This window comes from Sorex fumeus, unplaced genomic scaffold (genome assembly GCF_029834395.1).
Source record: "Sorex fumeus unplaced genomic scaffold, SorFum_2.1 ptg000098l, whole genome shotgun sequence".
In the NCBI taxonomy this organism is placed as follows: domain Eukaryota; kingdom Metazoa; phylum Chordata; class Mammalia; order Eulipotyphla; family Soricidae; genus Sorex; species Sorex fumeus.
In genome coordinates, this window is record NW_026606155.1 from 70,476,890 (window position 1) to 70,497,231 (window position 20,342).

The 20,342-nt window shown below is 39.6% G+C and overlaps 1 protein-coding gene across 1 annotated transcript in view; it reads left to right on the top strand.

Annotated features, from left to right (window-relative positions):
• Positions 1 to 20,342, top strand: part of STXBP6 (syntaxin binding protein 6) — a 272,187-nt gene that overhangs the window by 89,680 nt on the left and 162,165 nt on the right. The window lies entirely within an intron of this gene.

Here is a 20,342-nt window from a genome sequence, read left to right on the forward strand (position 1 = left end):
GAATAGGGGAGATCAAATCTGGGTCAGCTGCATGCAAGGCAAATGCCCTCCCCACTGTACTATTGCTCCGGCCCTTATACCCAGTTTTTAAGATAAAATTTGGAAAGTTTTTCATGGAATTTCAATGTTGTAAATCTGAACACCTGGCAATTATAATATAGCTGATAATTTTTGTATCTGGACAATGAAAGAAGAGAACCTACTTTAGTTTACTATTTCCTGCACTTATGATTTGGGGAAAAAAACTTTGTTTTTGAACATATTTTTAGCTGTTCCTCATTTGCCCACAAATTAAGCTTCTGATCATTTAAATTTGTCATAATTTATTTCAGGGGAAACAGTTTTTTAAAATTTTTCCATAAAAACAATGTAAAGAAGATAAAGCTTTATTTTAACTTAAAAGAAAAACATAACCATGGTTAATGCCTTTTCAGTGATTAAAAGGAAAACATTTATTTAAATTAGTATGAGAGAATTTATCTTCAAACGTTTGTCTCTTTTTTGTTGCTATTATTTTTTTGCTTCAACAGCCATGGCGTGGGAAGTAGTGCGGGTGGGGTGCTGCAAGGTGTTCAGAGATGGCTCCCAGAAGTTTTCAGGGGAGCTGTGCTATACCAGGGATCTAGCCTGAAATCCCACAGGGAAAGCATTTGCTTCAGTCCTTTGAGCCATAGCCCAGCTCCTTCATCTCTTCCTTAGTCCCAAATATGGATTAGGTTAATAAATTATGGTTCTTCTTATAGGGCATTTGGTAATGTCTGATTTCTAAAAGGTGCTTAATTTATATATTATGACAACAAAAAATAAAAGTGGCCTTTCCTAATACCTTTCTAGTATTTTGTTAAATGAGATTCGAGTCTTAAAGTTATTTGGGGGTGGGCTGATGTTTGTGCCACACCCAGCTGTGCTCAGGGCTTACAACTGGTTCCTTGTGTTATTACTCCTGGTACAAAAGGAACCATATGCAAGGCAAGCACCCTACCCCTACTATGTCTCTGCACCTTAAATTTTTTTTTTGTCACACCCAGCGATGCACAGGAGTTACTCCTGGCTCTGCACTCAGGAATTACTCCTGGCGTTGCTCAGAGACCATATGGGATGCTGGGAATCGAACCCAGGTCAGCTGCAGACAAGGCAAATGCTCTACCCTCTGTGCTATCGCTCCAGCCCCTTAAAATTATTTTTATATTATTAAATGTTATTTAATAACAAATTTCTGGAATTTCTCCTTATGAATAGAAAGTATTATAATAAGTTCTGTTTGGGCTGAGCCGAATGAGGGCTGACACATAAAGTTTCTAATTTTCTTGGGGCTCTATTTTCTCAGTGTTTGTTTCCTTGAAATTTCTTGAAGATAGTTGAAGAGAAGGAGGGTGTTCGGGAATAGTTTTTAACTGCTACATATAGGCAGAAGTTTCCCGGTGATCTGCAAAACACTTAACACATCGTGGGCCTAGATAAAATTTTTGTTTTATAATATCAGATTTAAAAAGGAATGCTCAAAATATTATTATAAACAATGCTTGTTTTGTTTTCTGCCTTGACAGTTAATGAACTATTTAACCTATTTCATTGGTTTGTCAGGTTTTGCCTAGCACATACCTAAAACTGGAAACGAGGGCAGTTTTGTTTGCATTTCAGGCATATGGTCTTGTCAGGCTGTTTCTGATGAGGAAGCCTGCAAGGATGTAGGGCTTCTAACTGCCTCATTTCAACGAAACAGGACAACCATTTTCACTGCCAGGGAAAAATAGTAACCTGAGATTTAAAGTCTGAAAAGATGAGAATGACTTTTTTGTATGTGGCATTCTAATGGGGGCAGATCTTCTGTTCTTCTCATGCATTAGAATTTCTAGAGGTTAGTTTGATAAAGTAGACCTGACATTAGAGTTGGTAGTTTTATGAAAATGGGAGCAGGAGGAAGCCAGGCTACTTTGGAACCCAAGTGGTTTGCAGTTTGGTTTATAGTATATTTGTGAGAGATGTCGCGACTTTTCTTTTCAGACTGATGTGCAGCTTAGAAGGCACATCAGTCACGTCTCCAATTGGGGAGTGTTTTACTTACCAATTAATCAAGTACTGAGTATGTTTTTTGAGCTGAGTATTTTAGGTGCCAGGGGCACAGTTATGAGATGAACTATGAGAATTTCCTCTTAGGGCAGAAAAGGAACAGTAGATGATTAACAAGTCACTTAAGTAAACGTAATTATAAACTGGGAACAGGTGAGAAAGGAAAAATAGAGTGAGGAGAAGCTTGGGGATACATGGGGACTGAGAGAAGAGGGTCCCTAGTGTGAAACTGGGGACATTGGGGTGGAGAATGCATCTGACAGAGGGATGGTAGCTGCACTGGGACACACAGTGATTCTGGCTTCTCTTTCTCTGATTCAGTCTCACTTCCTTAGAAGGCTGTGAGGATCAACAGAGGCCAGGGGTGGGGGAGTAGGGTGGGGGTGGCGTGCAGGTAATCTCTTTAGTGTGACCTCCAACACTTCTTGAGAGGCCTTTGATCATGAAGTCTTGGATACAATTTGGGTGCTTCTCATTTACTATTGTGAATCTTGAATCACATACAAATGCTTATTACTAAAATATTTCCGTTTATTAATATTTGGGAGATTGTTGGGCCACTCCTGACGGTGTTTAGGGGTTACTTCTGACTCTGTGCTCAGGATTGCTCCAGGCAGTGTTTGAGGGACTATGCAGTGTCTACCTGGAGTCACTTGGGGCTAGAGCGATAGCACAGCGGTAGGGCGTTTGCCTTGCACACAGCCAACATGGCCGACCCGAGTTCGATTCCCCTGCCCCTCTCGGAGAGCCCGGCAAACTACCAAGAGTATCTCGCCTGCACGGCAGAGCCTGGCAAGCTCCCTGTGACGTATTCGATATGCCAGACACAGTAACAACAAAGTCTCCAATGGAGATGTTACTGGGCCCGCTCGAGCAAATCGATGATCAACGGGAGGGCCTTTACTTTTTTACTTTTTTACCTGGAGTCAGTTACATGCAAAGCAACAACCTTAGCCCCTGTACTATCTCTCCAGACCTATAAGCATTTTTTTCCAATTTTTAAAAAATTATTTATTTATTTATTTATTATTAGTGAGACACCATGAGGTACAGTTGTAGACTTACAAATTTTGTGCTTGGGTTTCAATTATATAATGATCAAATACCCATCCCTCCACCAGTTCCCATTTCCCACCACCACAGATCCCAGTATCCCTCCCACCCCCCATCCCCCCCATCCCACCCTGCCTCTGTGGCAGGGCATTCCCCTCTGTTCTCTCTCTCCTTTTGGGTGTTGTGGTTTGCAAAAGAGGCATTGAGTGGCAATCATATTTGGTCTCTACTTTTTCCTTTTCAGTAATGGCTAAACTTAAAAAGCTTGACTATACTAAGGATTGAGAGAGTTTGTGGAAAAACTTCTGCTCTCAAACTTTGCTGTGGGAAATTTGGGAATGATAGAACTATTTGGCAACTAATTTGTCAGACTTTTTTAAAAAAAATATAGTTAGGGGCTGGAGCGATAGCACAGCAGGTGGGGCGTTTGCCTTGCATGAGATCAACCTGGGTTCGATTCTCAGCATCCCATATGGTCTCCCGAGCACCGCCAGGAGTTAACTCCTGAGTGCAGAACCAGTAGTAACCCCTATGCATTGCTGGGTGTGACCCAAAAAGCAAATATATATATAAGATATATATATATGTATATGTATATGAAAGCACTTATTTGACTTAGCAACTCAGTTCCTAGATAATTACTGAAGAGATACACCAAACTTTCATTCATATAATTCGCCATAAATAACCCAAAGTCCTATTTATAATATTCAAAAACCAGCACTTGGTGAATGACCAAATATTCATCCACATGTGAAAAGGTGAAAAAAAATTACTTTACATGTGTACAGTGAATGAAGTTAGTGCTCCCTGTCAAGAAAAATAAATAAACTGCTGGGCTGTAGAAATAGAACAAGACTTCAGGCTCTTGCCTTGCACATAGCCGACCTGGGTTTGATCGTAGTACCCACATATGGTCCCCTAAGCACCTCTAAGAGGAGTGATCCCTAAGCAGTCAGGAGTAAATCCTGAACACAGCCAAATGTGGCACTCCATCCCAAAAAGGAAAAATGTTGCCAATACATTTAGCAACATAGATGAATCTCAAAAGCATTGTTTTGTATGGGGGGAAAAAAAGATCTAAGAGCTATATACCATGGGAATCTATTCATAAGAAATTCTAGAATGAAAAAAAACTTTAACTATAGTGACAGAAAGCTATTGGTTACCAGGGCAAGAGGTCAGGGAATTGTTTGCAAAGGGGCACCAGGGAATGTTTTTGCAATGGTTTAAGTGTTCTTTCTATAAGTTCGTGTAGTGGTAGTTATTTGGGTATGTACAAATGTACAACTCACTAAACTGCACATGTACAATGGGTGCATTTTATTACATGGAAACATATTTTATATATATTATATATTAGTCTGTCACTGTCACTGTCCTCCCATTGTTCATCGATTTGCTTGAGCGGGCCCAGTAACGTCTCCATTGTGACAATTGTTACTGTGTTTGGCATATCGAATATGTCATGGGGAGCTTGCCAGGCTTTGCCATGCGGGCGAGATACTCTCGGTAGCTTGCCGGACTCTCCAAGAGGGGCGGAGGAATCGAACTCGGGTTGGCAATGTTGGCTGCTTGCAAGGCAAACGCCCTACCCACCGTGCTATCGCTCCAGCCCATATATTAGGCAAGAGTGTTTTATTTGCTCTGTATTTTTTTTTTTAATTTTTGAGCCCCACCTGGACAGTGCTCAGGGCTTACTCCTGGCTCTGTGCTTAGGGATCACTCCTGGTGATATTTAATGAATCATAGGTGGTGCTGGGAATCAAACTGGAGTTGGCCCTATGCAAGGAAAGAGTCTTAGCCCCTGTACTATTATCCTGCCCCCCACCCCAAATGAGTTTACAAACAATAAACACAGCCTTAGAATCACTAGTGGAATGATCATAGAACTACTGACCTGTCCGCCTACCTGCAAAGTGGGCAAAACCCTTCAGACGGAAGCAGTTGTGTATTATATAAACCTATGCTTGTGTTTATGTGATCTGGGTGTGCTTGGTTCCTTACCACACCTGGCCCATTGCCCAGGAGAGCCACACTAGATGCTTAATGGAAGCTGCTGTTTAAATGAACAGTTTCCTAGGTACCTGACCGAAGTGGAAATTCTTTTAAATGTTAGAACTGTTAACTCATTGAGAATGTAAACCATGTCCTACCCACAATAATTTTGACAACGATCATCTGAATTTATAAAACTAGAAATTTTATAAATTTATAGAATGTATAACTAGAAATATGCTAAAAATATCAGAGACAAGTTGTTTACTAAAAATTATGTAATTTTAAGTTAAAAAATTTCCCTCCTGTTTTTACTTGTTGAGCTTACTTATAATGTTTGTGTTCACATTAAAAAAACTGGAAATCAAGGGAATTTTGATTTTTTTGATTCATGCATTCTGTCACTTTGTTGAAGCAGAAAATCAAAATCTTTTCAAAGAAACTTTAGATTTGTGGGGGGCAACATTTTCTAATTAAAAAGTTCTGAGTGCTCTTTGATGAAATAATTTATGTAAATAGATCTCCACAGAAGGTAACACTGCAAATTAAGAATCTTGAATCATAGAAGATTGTTCTTTATCTCAGTGACTTCTATGTCTGGGTGTTCTTTACAATAACCTCCACAAGTTTTCAAAATCCAGATGACTGTACAATCTCAGTCACAATGCAGCATCAGGGGAACTTGTCTATATTTTGAAAGTATTATAAAACAGATTCTGAGAGTCAGGTTGAGAAGTTTATTTAACTTGAGGAGTTATACTTTGGGATATCTTATTGATATCCTTGACATAATGCTTATTTTTGTTTTGTTTTTGGACCACACCTAGCAGTGCATAGAGATCACTCCTGGCTCTTGCCAGGAGACCATATGTGGTGCCAGGGCTAAATATGGATCACACCTGCATGCAAGGCAAACATCTTAACCCCTGTATTATCTCAATACAGCCCAATTCTATAGTTTGGATACTCAATTATATTTTAAGAACTACCTATCAGTCTCTCATTGACTGGCTCTGAATTTTCCTGGGCTTCCATTTATTCAGTTGACAAGTTCAAAGTTTATTTTGGGCTCTGAGGTTCAAGGTTCTGAGCTTCTTTGGAAGTTTTGTCCAAATCTCATTGTGATTCTATGCATATCAGAAAAGGAAAAATTCAGTTGGTTAGTTTGCCAAATGGACACTTGAAACATTTATGAAGGTTTGGGAACATTCTTTATATAGGCTGTTATTAAAATCAGGGTTGCCAAAGTTAATTGTCAGTGATCTTGTATAAGAAAGAAATTCTCTTTATCCACTTTATAATTCAGACAAAATCTCATCTCAGGCCTATAAATATTAGAAGAGAAAGAAAGAAAGAACTAGAGAGATGAAACTTGACCTTGATAGAAACAGTTTATTCAGGACTGTTGAGTTGACTTTCCAAGAGTTGTTATATAGGGAAAAATTAAGAAATTCATAGTGAATCCTGAGATATAAAAGTCATTAACAGCTAAAAAAGAAATAAAAAACATCTATAAGGATGATATATATTTACTACTCATTAGAAATAGTGAATCTTGCTAAAAATAGAACTTTCAGAAAATTATGTATTTGACAATAAAAAGTATTCATCTTGTGCGTGTTATACTATTTTTTTCTTTTTGGGGTCACACCCAGCAATGCACAGGGATTACTCCTGGCTTTGCATTTAGGAATTACTCCTGGGTGCTCCAGGGACCATATGGGGTGCTGGGAATCGAATCCGGGTTGATGTTGTGCATGGCAAATGCCGTACCTGCGGTGCTGTAGCTCCAGACATACACTTTTTGCCTTAATTTGATTTTATCTTCACAAGATCCCTGTTAATTAAGTTTTATGTTCATTCTTGATTTCACAGATCAAGGGACCAGTATTTGTTGGCAAGGTTATGACCTCTAGGACTGAGCATTTTGGAGGTGACAAATTTTGAATCCCTCACAATTCTATGTCTTGATAATTATGCTTGGGATGTCTTGGTGTCTCTCATCTCTGACCTAGGTCAGGAGGATTGGGCCAGGAGCATAATTAGTCCTAGTGTTACTTGGGGGACCATATGGGATGGTGGGGATTAAATCTGGGTTTGCCTTGTGCAAGGCTGTACTGTCTCTCTGGCCCTACTGTTACACTTTTTTTTTTAGACTGTTTGATTTTCTCCATGTGTGAATAGAGCTATTTGGTTATGACATGTGTAAGTAACAACAATAATCTTAGGTTAACTAGAGTTAAAAAATAAAGCGAGGAAGGTTTTCTTCTGACCTGTTCACTACCCCAGAAATTTTGCTACCAGGTGTCATTCATAAAAGACCTTTAGTGTAACATGTGATATGCACTTGACATTAGCTTCTGTGTTGAAAACGTTTAGGGTAGCGCAGACTTTGAATCAGTGACAGTTATATCAGTAGTTGTAGTAATGGTATTCAGTTCTTGTATCAGAACTGTTCCTTCTATGACATTTGCCTCTTTATTATCCTAGCTAATCCTTGTAACAATGTTATAAGGTATGGAACTGAACTGCCCTTATTTTGTAGATGAGGAAACTGAGCCTAGTGAAGTATATGGGCTTGTTCAAGACTATCAGTTTATGATTAATAAGTTGGATTTGGAACCCAGGCCATTTGATTCTAGGCCAGAAAGACGTCCCAGACCAAAAAGACGTCCCAGACCAAATCTCTCTTTTACCTTTCATTATACAACTTCAGTCACGGTCACGTTCAGCATTGCTCTGCTTTCTGACAGGCTTAGCCTGAGAGTCAACCAACCCTGTATGTTAGTATCTGGGGTATTCAGAGAGTCAGCTGGTAGGATGATAGTGTCAGGGGGTGCATCTAAGTCCTGCAGGAAATTAGCTCGGGATGAAAAGGGTGGTGGGGAGGGGGTGGAATTCTGAAAGGCTCCTAACTAGGACATTGCAGTGTCGAAATTTGTTTTGTTCGGTTGTATTATACAAAAAGTAGATGCCTTACATTTTTTGTTTCCCTGGTGATTCCAGATCTCAGTCTCTGGAAACAGGTAGTGCTCTTATTTGTCTTTTCTAAAGCATTGAGAAGAAGCGGCGCTTGGAAGCACTTACCAGGAGTTTAGCTCATTTAATCCTCACAGCAGCCTTGTGGTTTGGCTCCTGTTGTTATTTTATAAAGTTGATTTAAAGTGGTTAAGTGCACAGCCGGGCCTCAGGCGACTAAATAGAGACTAAGCTGAGACTCTTACAAAGTTGCACACTTCCCAGTTGGTTTTTATTTTTCTCCAGTACAGATGCTAGGTCCAAGAAACTGAGCTTCCCTTCCTTCAACACCAGTCAGCCAACCTCCCCGAGCATAGCATTGAAGTCCCAGAGAGGAAGTGCCGTTGACTGCCTGAGTCTTTCTAGTGGCTCAGCACGTCACAGGGTTTTCTTTTTCCATTCTCTCATGTACACATTCCATCACCAACGCCAGATGGAAACGAGGGAGAACTCTTCCCAGAGGCCGGTGCCAAACAGTTTCATTTAAAAAGGAAACCCCATCTGTGCACTCACCCACCACTCAGCCCACTGTTCGGAGCAGGAGTCTCACAGCTGATCCACTTATGTTCGTTTTGATTCATTTTGGTTATTTGCAAAGGTACAGCAAGTGGTGGGGAGGGAGATTGCAAACTCAGGCAGCTCTCCTTCTGGAATGGGACTCTGACGAGGCGCTGTGTGTACCTGGCAGACTTCCTAAACTACAGCCTGCCACAAAGGCAGGCCTCTTGCAGATACAGCCTTTGGCAGTGGTGGCTTTCTGAGTACTTTCAGAAAGTAGGGACTTTTGTTATGTTTTGTGAGCATCATCCTCGGGTTTTCTCTTGTCCCTCGGTGGGAGCCAGAGGTACTGAGAAACACCTTGGATCAGCCCAGCTATAGCAGAACATCAGTTTAGGCATAAGATAACTTTACCTATCACGTTCAAGTTCTCATCTGTAAAACGTAACTCATCTTTCTATATCAAGGGCATTTTGCAGTTTAACTGATCATATGTTGTGTGATAAATGATATTGGAAGGTCCTTGGTTTAATGAACAATCTTGTCATTAAATGGGGCACTCCAATTCTTGCCATACAGAGGGTTTATCTGCAGTACTTTTGTTTGTTTGGGGGTCATACTGGAAGTGCTCAGAGGCTTCTCCTGACTTTGTGTTCAGGAATACTTAGTGCTTTGTCCTATTTAGGGTATCATGTGGATTGAATGTTCTTGCATTCAAAGCATATGCTCAGGCTGTTGAACTCTCTACTCTGACCATCTGAAGTTTTTTAAAAGAATGTCCATGTATGTCTTTGACCCATGTGACCCAAGACCAAATCCCAGGAAAGCCTCTGTTTATCATGTAAGTTTCTAAATTTCTATCTCCTCTACCATATTCTTTGCCTGTTCCCTCTCAATCTTGCCTCCTCCTCTTTAGATCTTTTTCCCACCTCTGCCGGGGATTTCAAGATCATTCTGATCCTGATTTCTAAACCTAAGGCCTGATTTCTAAGCCAAGCTTGTCATAATTCTCTCTTCCCGCCCCCGAACCACAGCTTACCCATCCTGGAAACTCCTGACACATCTATTTTTGAGGGGTCTGAAGACTTCTCTGATTTCATGAGTGTAGGGGCATTGCCGGGGGGATTTGGCATGAAATTCAGAGTATCAAGTCTATGATCCAACTTTGTGGAAAGTTAAAACTGGCTTAGTTCGGTGAATTCCTGTTCCTGAAATGGGAGATGTTATTTTTTTTTTTCTTCCTGTATCTTCATTGGATCAAAAGAGAACCGGAGATGGGGTACAAAAATATTCTCTGTGGTCAATCAGGTGCACTGTTAAGGAAACAGCAGAAGTGGGAGAGGCTGGTACCAACACCTGGGACCCATTTTACTGCCCAGATCAGATTTTTGTTTGCTGAGCTCTTTCCTGTTATCCCTCCTTCAGAGAGAAAAACCAATGTGAGTGAGTGATATTTCCACTCCAGTTATTCTCATGTTAAATCATAATTAGAATTTTCCAGAAAAAACAAAAACAAAAACTATAATCACAAAGGCAGTTAGGTCGATGTGTTGTTCAATACCATGAAGAAGAAGTGACAAGTTTTAAGCCTCCTCCCCCTGTCCTTATGCAAGGTGCTGGAGTGATCCAGGAGACGGTGGTAGCCCCCAGTGCAATTGGAGGTGTGTATGTTCCATTTGTTCCTTTAAAGCAGATTTCCAAGAAGTGCTGAAATGTTTTTGTTTTATTTAAGGGGGCTGGTAAGTCAAGTAAGATTGGGAAACTGTGATTAGTTAGTTACTATGCTTAGGACTTGATCACTTTTCTCCTCTGCTCTCCAATGTCACTGCTACAGTAGCTAGCACTCAGCAAATTCAGAAGCACTCAATTTGCTTTCTGTTTACCTCTCCAGGCTGCCAGGTCCTGGAGGACAGGAACCCTGCTGCAGACACTTCTCTGTGGGATAGAGGAAGCGCCTGGGGGAATGGGGCAGAATCCACTCTGGAGGTGGCGCTTGCCTCCAGGGGATGCGTTCTGAGCTGTGAGAGCATGCGCTAGTTTTGGGTTCTACCAGATGGAGCTTGGTGTGGATTTATTTATTTATTTAAGCTGGCTGTTATTCACACAGAGATGCTGCTGGGTGATCTTTTAATTCCCTCCCTTGAAATTCAACAGATTACTGTGCAGGAGTTTTTGTTCTACTTAATGGCCCAGTTACCAAGGGAAAATAAATGCAGATTTCTCTGATTTATTCGTTTACAAGCATGCAAAGCATTTGTAAATGCTTCTGTTGTCGCTTATGGTAGGGAATGGTTTTCTCACCTTTTTTTTTTTTTTTAAGTATTCCAGTGTTTTTCCCAAAGAGTTCAGATTATAGAAGAATAAACGAATCACTTAATGGCCATTGAATATTTCAGAACTTTTCTCTGAATGCTTTTCTCAAAATAATCATTTTCAGTTCTACATTTCCTGGAAAAAAAAAAGGCTTTTAAGGGGAAGATGGAAATTCCATTTTGATTTTTGATTTTAATCTCTGAGGATATTCATACCATCTCGTCAAGCACTCCTCCCTCCTCTCCCCTGTTATTTTCATCCACCCCATGTGGATTCCTGTGGCTTAGAGAGACCCTAGAGTCTAATTGCATTTTGGTGGTAGAATTAGTTTAGCAATGCACTCTGCTCTGAGAGATCCAAAGAGGCTGCAGAGGCGTGGTGAGTAGGATGGCAGAAATGCTCCCAGCCTTGATTCCTTGAGAGCATCATTTCTGTTCTCATTAAAGGAAGCCATAGGAGTTGCAGTTGCCCTCTTTCTAATAGGAATAATGAGCAGTTATAGCATTGTTCCTCGGGTCAGAATTCTTTCCATTTTGCGGACAGGTATGAGTCAACCATGTTTTTGGAACTTCACCTTTTAACATGCCTTTTCCTTATAAATGTATATATACTCTCTCTATAAAAACCGTCAAAAGTGCTGCCATGGGGCTGGAGCAATAACACAGTGGGTAGGGTGTTTGCCTTGCATGCGGCCGACCCGGGTTCGATTCCGAGCATCCCATATGGTCCCCTGAGCACCACGGGGAGTAAATCCTGAGTGCAGAGCCAGGAGTAACCCCTGTGCATTGCCGGGTGTGACCCAAAAAGCAAAAAAAAAAAAAAAGTGCTGCTAAGACTCATCTGCAAATAATGCTCGACCTTCTTAGATTTTGTGTGTTTTTCTTTTTTTTAAATACTCTCCCATTTCATGATCTAGGGTCAGCTATATATTTTTCATTTAGTAAGTTGACAAAATATTTTATTTATCAGTCATTCTTACAAAGACAGATTTTTAAACGACTTTTTTTTTTTTTTTTGCTTTTTGGGTCACATCCAGTGATGCACAGGGGTCACTCCTGGTTCATGAACTCAGGAATTACCCCTGGTGGTGGTCAGGGGACCATATGGGATGCTGGGAATCAAACTCGGGTCAGCCACATGCAAATCAAATACCCTACCCGCTGTGCTATCGCTCCAGTCCTTAAACAACTTATTGAGTTCATTTATTGTATTTGTTCCTTTCAATTTTTACTATGAAATTAAGGAATTTGGAACTTGGTCATATATATATGTATATAATTATATGTATGAAATCTTACAGATGAGGAAATTGAGGGTCATGCAGATAACTTATTTTTAATTCTGGAAATGTCCACACTGCCAGTGAGTGGTAGAATGGTGCTAGAAACCAGGGCTCTGACAAATCCTTAGACCAAAAAGAGTATGTTTCCAAATATGTTTCTAAGAAAGTCAATTTCAAAAGCAAAATATTGAATTGCACTTTGTGTGCTTAACAACAGATTAAGAAGTGCCATGATCTTTAATTTTGTTCTACATGAAGTTCTCTTTTGAAATATGTCTGATTCCTGCTTTCTTCAAGATTAGGTCACTCTCGGAGTGCCTGTGCTTTTGCAGGTGAACCTAAGTTCATGCAGGTGTGCATGTATGTTCTCTGTGTTTGCAGAAACAAAGAGGAAGGAAAATGTATCTTACAGAAAGCTAATCCAATGTTCCTTAAAAGAGGCCAGAAGATAGTACAGTGGTCAGGGCGCTTGTTTTGTACTCGACTGACTTGGTTCAGACCCACACAACTCATTATGTCTCTGGAACCCCACCAGCAGTGATCGCTGAAAAACAGAAATAGAAGCAAACTCTGAGCACCTCTGGGTGTGGCTCAAAACCAAAAATTATTCAGTTAAAAAAAATAAAGAAGAGTCAGCTCCTTGCCTCATCTCTTTGGTACTTACACATACAAATTGATTAGACATCGTCTGTTGTATTGTGGTTAATGAGGGATAAGGAAGTGTAAATGTCAACCAAATTGCATGCCTGCTTTTTTGTTTTCTAGGTCAGTGCATTTAATTAATGATTCACATCTGACATTATATCAGATCCAACACTTGAACCTATGGAGCAAAAAGGGTGAGGCAAATGAACTTCTTAGGAATTTTCTTTTAGAAGTTTAGATGTTTATCTAGAACAGAGGTTGCCAAACTTACTTGGCCTACTGCCCTGTATCAGAAAATAAATCACTTCAGTGCACCACTGGACATCTACATTCTTAAAGGGAACATACAGAAAGTCAGAAAGTGCCCCCACCCCACCCCCCTTCTCAGGCCTAGGCGCTATAGCACACACATTGGGGCATGCTGAGGAACTCGAACACAAACATTTACAGGAAAAAAAAATAGGCCCAGAAGGATTGGATGGTTTGCCCCAATATCACAGAATCACTGCAGGAAGGCAAAAGATTCGGGGAAAGGGCCTGGACTGAAGCTTAGCAATACAGCACTGTCTTGTAAGAGAGAGGCCCTGGGTTAATCCCATGCACTGCAAAATAAGGTGAAGGAAACATGCTCAGATCTCCTTGCTAGGTTGACTTCTTGGGAACCAACTCTCATTAAGTATGATTTCAGAAGCTGGGGAGAGAGAACAGCAGGAAGGCTTCTTGCTTCACACACAGCCTGCCAGGGTACAGTCCTGGACATCCCATATGGTGATTTGATCCTCGCTGTGAATGATCCCTCAGTACAGAGCCAGGAATAAACTGTCAGGTGTGACCCCCCCCCCCCCCCAATATAACTAAACAAACAAACAAAAAGTATAGTTTGAAGAAGAAGAAATGACTTCTTGAACTCGGGTTAAACTGACTTTGAGGATGTATCTCTGTGCCATTTCTTTTTTCACATCAGGATGTATGAACAATCTGTCCCTCTCACTCTGGGTAGGAGCCTGGTGGCTGCCCTTCTTAAATGTGGTGGTCTCTCTCCTAGACATTGAGTGTTAGAAAGGGGACTAAGTTCATCTAGAAAATTCCAGCATGCAGGCCTAGCCTACTTCCCTGTCACTTCCTCTTGGCCTGGGAACCCATAAAGTGGGAGGCTCCCAGTGAGCATATTTTGGAGGGGATCAGCCAAGATGCTGTTGTGTCTGAATGCAGTGTACTTCTTACTCCATTGGGATTAGAGAAGAAGATATTGGACTTTCCACTTAAAATATAATTTTGTGTGCATGTGTGTGTGTGTTATTAAGGGCTGCACCCACTTGGAGCTACTCCCAGCTCTGTGCTTGGGGGCTGCTCCCATCAGTGTTTCTGGACCATCTGGTGCCAAGGATCAAGCCTGGATCTTCTGCAGGCAAAGCATGTGCTCGCCTTGCTGTGATTTCTCTAGTCTTAAACATAATTATTTTTTATCTTATATATATCATGTATGCTTGAGAATGTCCTTATCTTATTATTATTTTAAAATATTTTAATTTTCTTTTTATTTGATTGCTAAAATTATAAAGTCATTCATGACTGGGTTTCAGGCATACAGTGTTTCAACCCTACTCCTTTCACCAATGTCCATTTCCCTCCACCAATCCCCCTCCCACCTCCATTGCCTCCCACCCACCAGTCTGCTTCTACAAGATGATCTGTTTAGATAGAGAGAGAGAGATATAGACATAGATATATAATTTTTTTCCACTATGGTTTACAGTATGGTTGCTGATAGGGTGTCGTACGTAGTACTTTATCACTTTTAAGCACCACCTCATCCTCCCTATTGAAGACTTCCCCTACTATGAATGTTGCCCCCTCCCTGTTCTATCCCTCAAATCCCTCAGGTGACATGCTTCCTACTGAATATCAGTTCTCATATTCTTTTTTTCCTTTGTCTTTGGTTATGTATTATCCCACCATTCTGCTTCCTTATGTCTCATATATGAGAGAGGTCATTCTGTGCCAGTATTTCTCCCCTGACTAACTTCACTCACGTAGCAGAAAATTTCATGACTTTATCTCTTTTTTTGGCCTAGTAATATAATCACCATGTTTTAGAGCAATAGCACTGTAGCATTGTTTTCCTATTGTTCATTGATTTGCTCGAGCGGGCACCAGTAACGTCTCACAACAGATTGTGAGACTTATTGTTACTGTTTTTGGCATATTGAATACATCATGGGTAACTTGCCAGCCTTTGCTGTTCGGGCTAGATCTACAGCAGTAATCCAAGGAAATAATTTATTTACAAGCAGGGCATATACTGAAAGATAATACTCTTTGTAAAAAGTTTTGAGAAACTGGAGATCAAATCCAGGGCCTCATACATGTAGGACAGGGGATTTACCACTGAGCTACATACCCTGCCTTAGTATTTTTTTTTCTTATTAAGAGATATTTTTCTTAGCATCATACATATTTGGTGAGCCCCAGTTAGAGTCCCAGAGGATGGAAATCATTGCTACAGTTGTAACAAGTGGCTAATAGACTGCAATCTACTGTTTTAAAATATCTAGCCTTTAGATGTGGGTGCACAAAGTAATGAATATATAACTGTCCTTTGGCGTCAGCCTCATCCCCCGTTCCCTGTAACCCCAGTGATTCTGGGCCTTTCTAGTAGGTGGAGAACCAGTACTGTGCCCACTGGCCCAGGCTAGGGCCTGGTCACAGTGCTGAGCACTCAGGGTAGCAAGTGATCATTCTCCGTTGGGAAGCTGAAATAAGGTGGAGACGTTATTTGTTTCAGTTCGAATATTAGGTTGCGTTTGAACTGGATGTAAACATCTGTGACTTTGCTTTTAGTGCACTCTCATCAGGTTGGGCCTGGTTGATTTAGTTCTGAAGCTTCTTGGCCTTTTGTACTGTTTTTAAAAAGGGAAACTTACATTTCTTTTTTGGACCTGACGTTTATTGATTCATCCAGGGGAGCCTCGTTCTCTGCTGATATAGCAAAGTCCTTGGTTTCCCCATGGGCAATTTTGTTTGAACTTAAGCCTTTCTACTTTTGCATAGAATTGTTTTTATTTGCCAGTTGTTATACTTCATAGAAAAGAGCTGAGCAGATTGTTTGCTTACATAGCATGGTTATGCCAACCCTCTTTGAAAATAACACTTTATTTTTATCTTAAATTCAAATACTACATCTCCAAACAGTATTTGAATGTGCCACATCTTACATAAATATAAATGTAAGTCACTATACTCTGTTTTCCATGACATTTATACTATTAAAATATTATGTCTTCAGAAATCACATAACATCAAGACTGGATTTGGTCTTATGTGCATACATGTCTCAGAGATTATTGTTACCCCAGTACCTCCTTTCCCAATTAGTTTTCATTTCAAATATCTTTTTCAACTGCTATTAAGTGCAATTAGGTATGACATAATGGCATTTTGTTCAATGATGGCCAACATATATGATGGTGGTCCCAACAGGCAACACCATACAGTCTAAAGTATACAGGTTAGTCTCTAATTGTAGTCAGTGCAGTTTGCCCAATGGTGAATTAATCTAATTATGCATTTCTGACAATGAGTCTCTGTTGCTAAGAACCATACAGCTGTACTAATACCCTTTGCTTTCAGGATCTTTGGGAAAGGCTACATGATTGGCCGTCATTTCCTTGCTCTGAAATCATTTTTTCTTTTCTCTCATCAATACAATTCAAAGATATATTTCCCCAAGGTTTCTGATCTGATTGTATAGTAGAGAAACTTTACAAAAATCTTTTATGACAGCTGTGTAGTTTGAGCACTTTCCTTATCTATTCCCATTGGTTTTATTATTTACGAAGAACATCAGTCCCTGAGAAGCTCTCTTGTTGGAGTTACACTGAGACCATTCATTGAGCAGCTATTGTGTATCTATTATATAAAACCCATCTTATATGTTTTCAGAGAATTGTATCTGGAGTCGATCAATATACCTGCGATAGACATCTGGGTTTCCTTTTTGATCACCACTCCATAATTCTTATTTTCTTGTGTTTTTGTTGGAAGCCTTTGTGGTTCCATGTTGAAACTTAAGGACTCTTGTTTGGAACCTTTTGGTGTGATTCCTTTCAAAGATACTGTTATAGCATGTTTACTACAATGTTTGTATTTATGGTATTGATGTACAGATACTGAACCTCACCACTACCAAAGTGCCTAATCTTCTTCTACTAATGTTATTATGTTACTTTGAACTCTCTTCATCCCCCCTCCTTACCTTGGTAATCTGAGTTTCGTAATACAATGCCAACAGGTTGTTCTTGCTCATCTCTGTCTCATCCTTTGTTTTGTCTCTCTCTGTACCACCAATGACTGGATCTTCTGGTATTTTTCCTCCTTCAGACTTATTTTGCTTCACGTGATACCCTTCTGTTCACCTAAATTTCAGAGAACTGCAAGATTTCACCTTTTCTTACAGCTACATAGTATACCATTGTGCATTTATGCCACAACTCTTTAAATCCATTTATCATTCATCAGACATTTGTGGTATCTTCATGTCCTGGTTATTTGACCAAGTATTTCAGTGAATATCACTGTATTACTGTATCACTGTCAACCCGTTATTCATCAGTTTGCTTGAGTGGGCACCAGTAACGTCTGCTTTCATCTTAGCCCTGAGATTTTAGCAGCCTCTCCTTACTCATCCTTCCCAATGGTCCCGCGTTGGAGACTCTTTCAGGGTCAGGGGAACAAGACACATCATTGTTACTGTTTTTGGCATATTGAATATGCCACGGGAGCTGGCCAGGCTCTGCTGTGATCAGTGAACATAGGTGTGCATATATTTTTTGATGAATGTTTAGTGTTCTTGGGATAGATGCCAAGATATGGAATCATTGGATCATATGGAGGCTATATTCTAAGATTTTAATGAAGGTTTAATACTTTCCATAGAGGCTAAATCATATGACAATCACAACAAAAGTGAATGAGGGTTACCTTTTCATCACATCCTCACCAATACTGTTTGTTTTTAGATAATGATATTTTTATGTTGAATTTCAGAACATGATCTCTTAAACGGACTTTGATTTCACTAATTTGACTACTGTTTTTTGTTTGTTTTAACAGCAAGTATTATAGAAAAAAATGCAACTTGATACTAAGGAAACTTGAATCACACATTTTCATAAATCAACTTACCATAGCACTGAAGTTTATAAATGCCTCCTTTAGCTTCAAAACATGTGCATGCATTATTTTTTTAGATTCACTGGCTGTTAGTCAGCCTTCCAGATAAAATTCTCTGGCTTGAAAGCTGTGATATGATAGGTATCTTTTGCCAGGATCTTTCTACATAATATTTCAAACTCATTTCCTTCCAAAATCTAATTTTATTTTAAGTTACAATACTGCTCTGTTGAATGTTGAGGTCAGAAGAAGAAAAGAATCTTCTCTGAAAATGAGCTCTTTGAATGTAAGCTGAAAATACTGTGCAGGTTGCAAGCAAAGAGAGGGTTTTGCAATAATGAGTTTCAATTTCCTTGTGGCAAGTTTAATTTTTGCTAGAAGGTAAGAATAGGCTGGTGGTACTTAGAGTACTTTGAGAGTTCCTTGGCTCTATACATTGTAGTTAGTATCATAAATACTTTGGTCTGTGCAACATTAAAAATAAGATTTGGATTGGAACGATTTACTTAGAATTATGAGTTGAATTTAATTTTAGCCTAACCACACAGAGTCCAATTAGACTTCCAAGTTTTACTTTGTAAAAGATACTCAGTAAAATATCATTTTCTAAGCTTCTAATAGATATTGAAAAGAACAGTATTGTGAATACTAATTCAGGTACACTGAACTAATGAGAAATTACAGAAACTCTTCTTATGTGAGATCTATAAATTAATATGTGGAATAATGAATGGAGAAAATTCATGTCTTTGTAATAGCCATTCAAATAACAGTTTTCTGCTTATCACCTATGTTTCTTCCAGGATCAAGATGACCGGTCAATTATACAACTCTGATAGAGTTGTATAATAAATTTTTTGGAGCTAGAAAAACGTGACTTTGAACCTTTATTCTTTTTTGTATGTTTGTTTGTTTTTGTTTCTGGGTCATACCTGGTAATGCTCAGGGGTCATTCCTAGCTCAGCACTCAGGAATTACTCCTGGCAATACTCATGGGACCATATGGGATGCAAGAGACTGAACCTGGCTCAGGCGCATGGAAAACAAGTGCCCTACCCACTGTACTATCTCTCCAGTCCCTGAATCTTTTTTTTTTTAACTGACAAGTTGTATAACCTAGAGTCACTTGATCCATCTGAGCCTCAGTTTTCACTTAGATAAAATGGTGATTAAAAACATCTACCTTATCAACTCACAACAGTGAGTTTGGCACACACCACAAAGAACAAAAACAACAGTATTGGCTTAGATGTGGGAAAAAAGTGACCCTTATTCACTGATGGTGGGAATGTCAACCGGCCCAGCCTTTTGGGAAAATAATATGGACATTTCTCAAAAACTAGGAATTGAGCTTCCATATGACTCAGCAATTTTACTTCTTGGCATCTGTCCCAAGGGCCAAAAACTCTATTCAGAAAAGGCATTTACAATACTATGTTCATTGCAGCACTATTCACAATAGCCTAAATATGGAAACAACACAATTGTCTAAGAACAAAGATTGGATAAATAAACTATGGTCCTATGTACAATACTACTCAGCTGTAGGAAAAGAGATCATTCAGTGTGCGCTCTGTGGATGGAAGTGGAGGGTATCATGCTGAGTGAAGTTAGTTATAAGAAGAGGGACAGACAGAATGATCTCTTTTATATATGAGATATAAAGAAGTAAAGTAGGGTATAAAAAATGCCCAAAGACCACAGAACTCAAAAACTGATCTTCGTTGGAAGCTTACCCAGAAGAGGGAATGGGGTAGAAATGGGATGGAAGAGAGGGACATTGGGACATTTGTGAAGGGAAGTGGATACTGTGGGTGAGGGTGTGTGAGGGATTTTGTTATGCACAAAACCCTACCATTAACAGTATTGCAAATCCCAATGCCTAAAATAAAATAAATTATCTTTCAGTCTAGTAGGGAGCTCAGAGTTCTGGAACATAATCTTTGAGTGTGAGAACCTAGATTTGATCTCCAGCACCATGTTGGTCACCGAAGCCTTAGTGGAAATAATCCAAAGACCACTGGTTGTGTTCACCAAAATATGTTGCCCCAAAATATATCTTGGAGAACTATTATGAGAATTTAGTTAGATAAAAAATATTCATAAGCTGCTTTGATTGGCACAGGATGTAATATAACTATACACTAAATCTTAATTTCTTATCCTAACTTGTTTCATCATCTTCAACTGACATTTAAAAGCTTTCTTCTATCTATGACAAGAAACTGGTCATCTGTCAGAGACTGAACTAGAAAATACAAGCAAACAGTCAGAGATGGCTTGCATGTTCCTC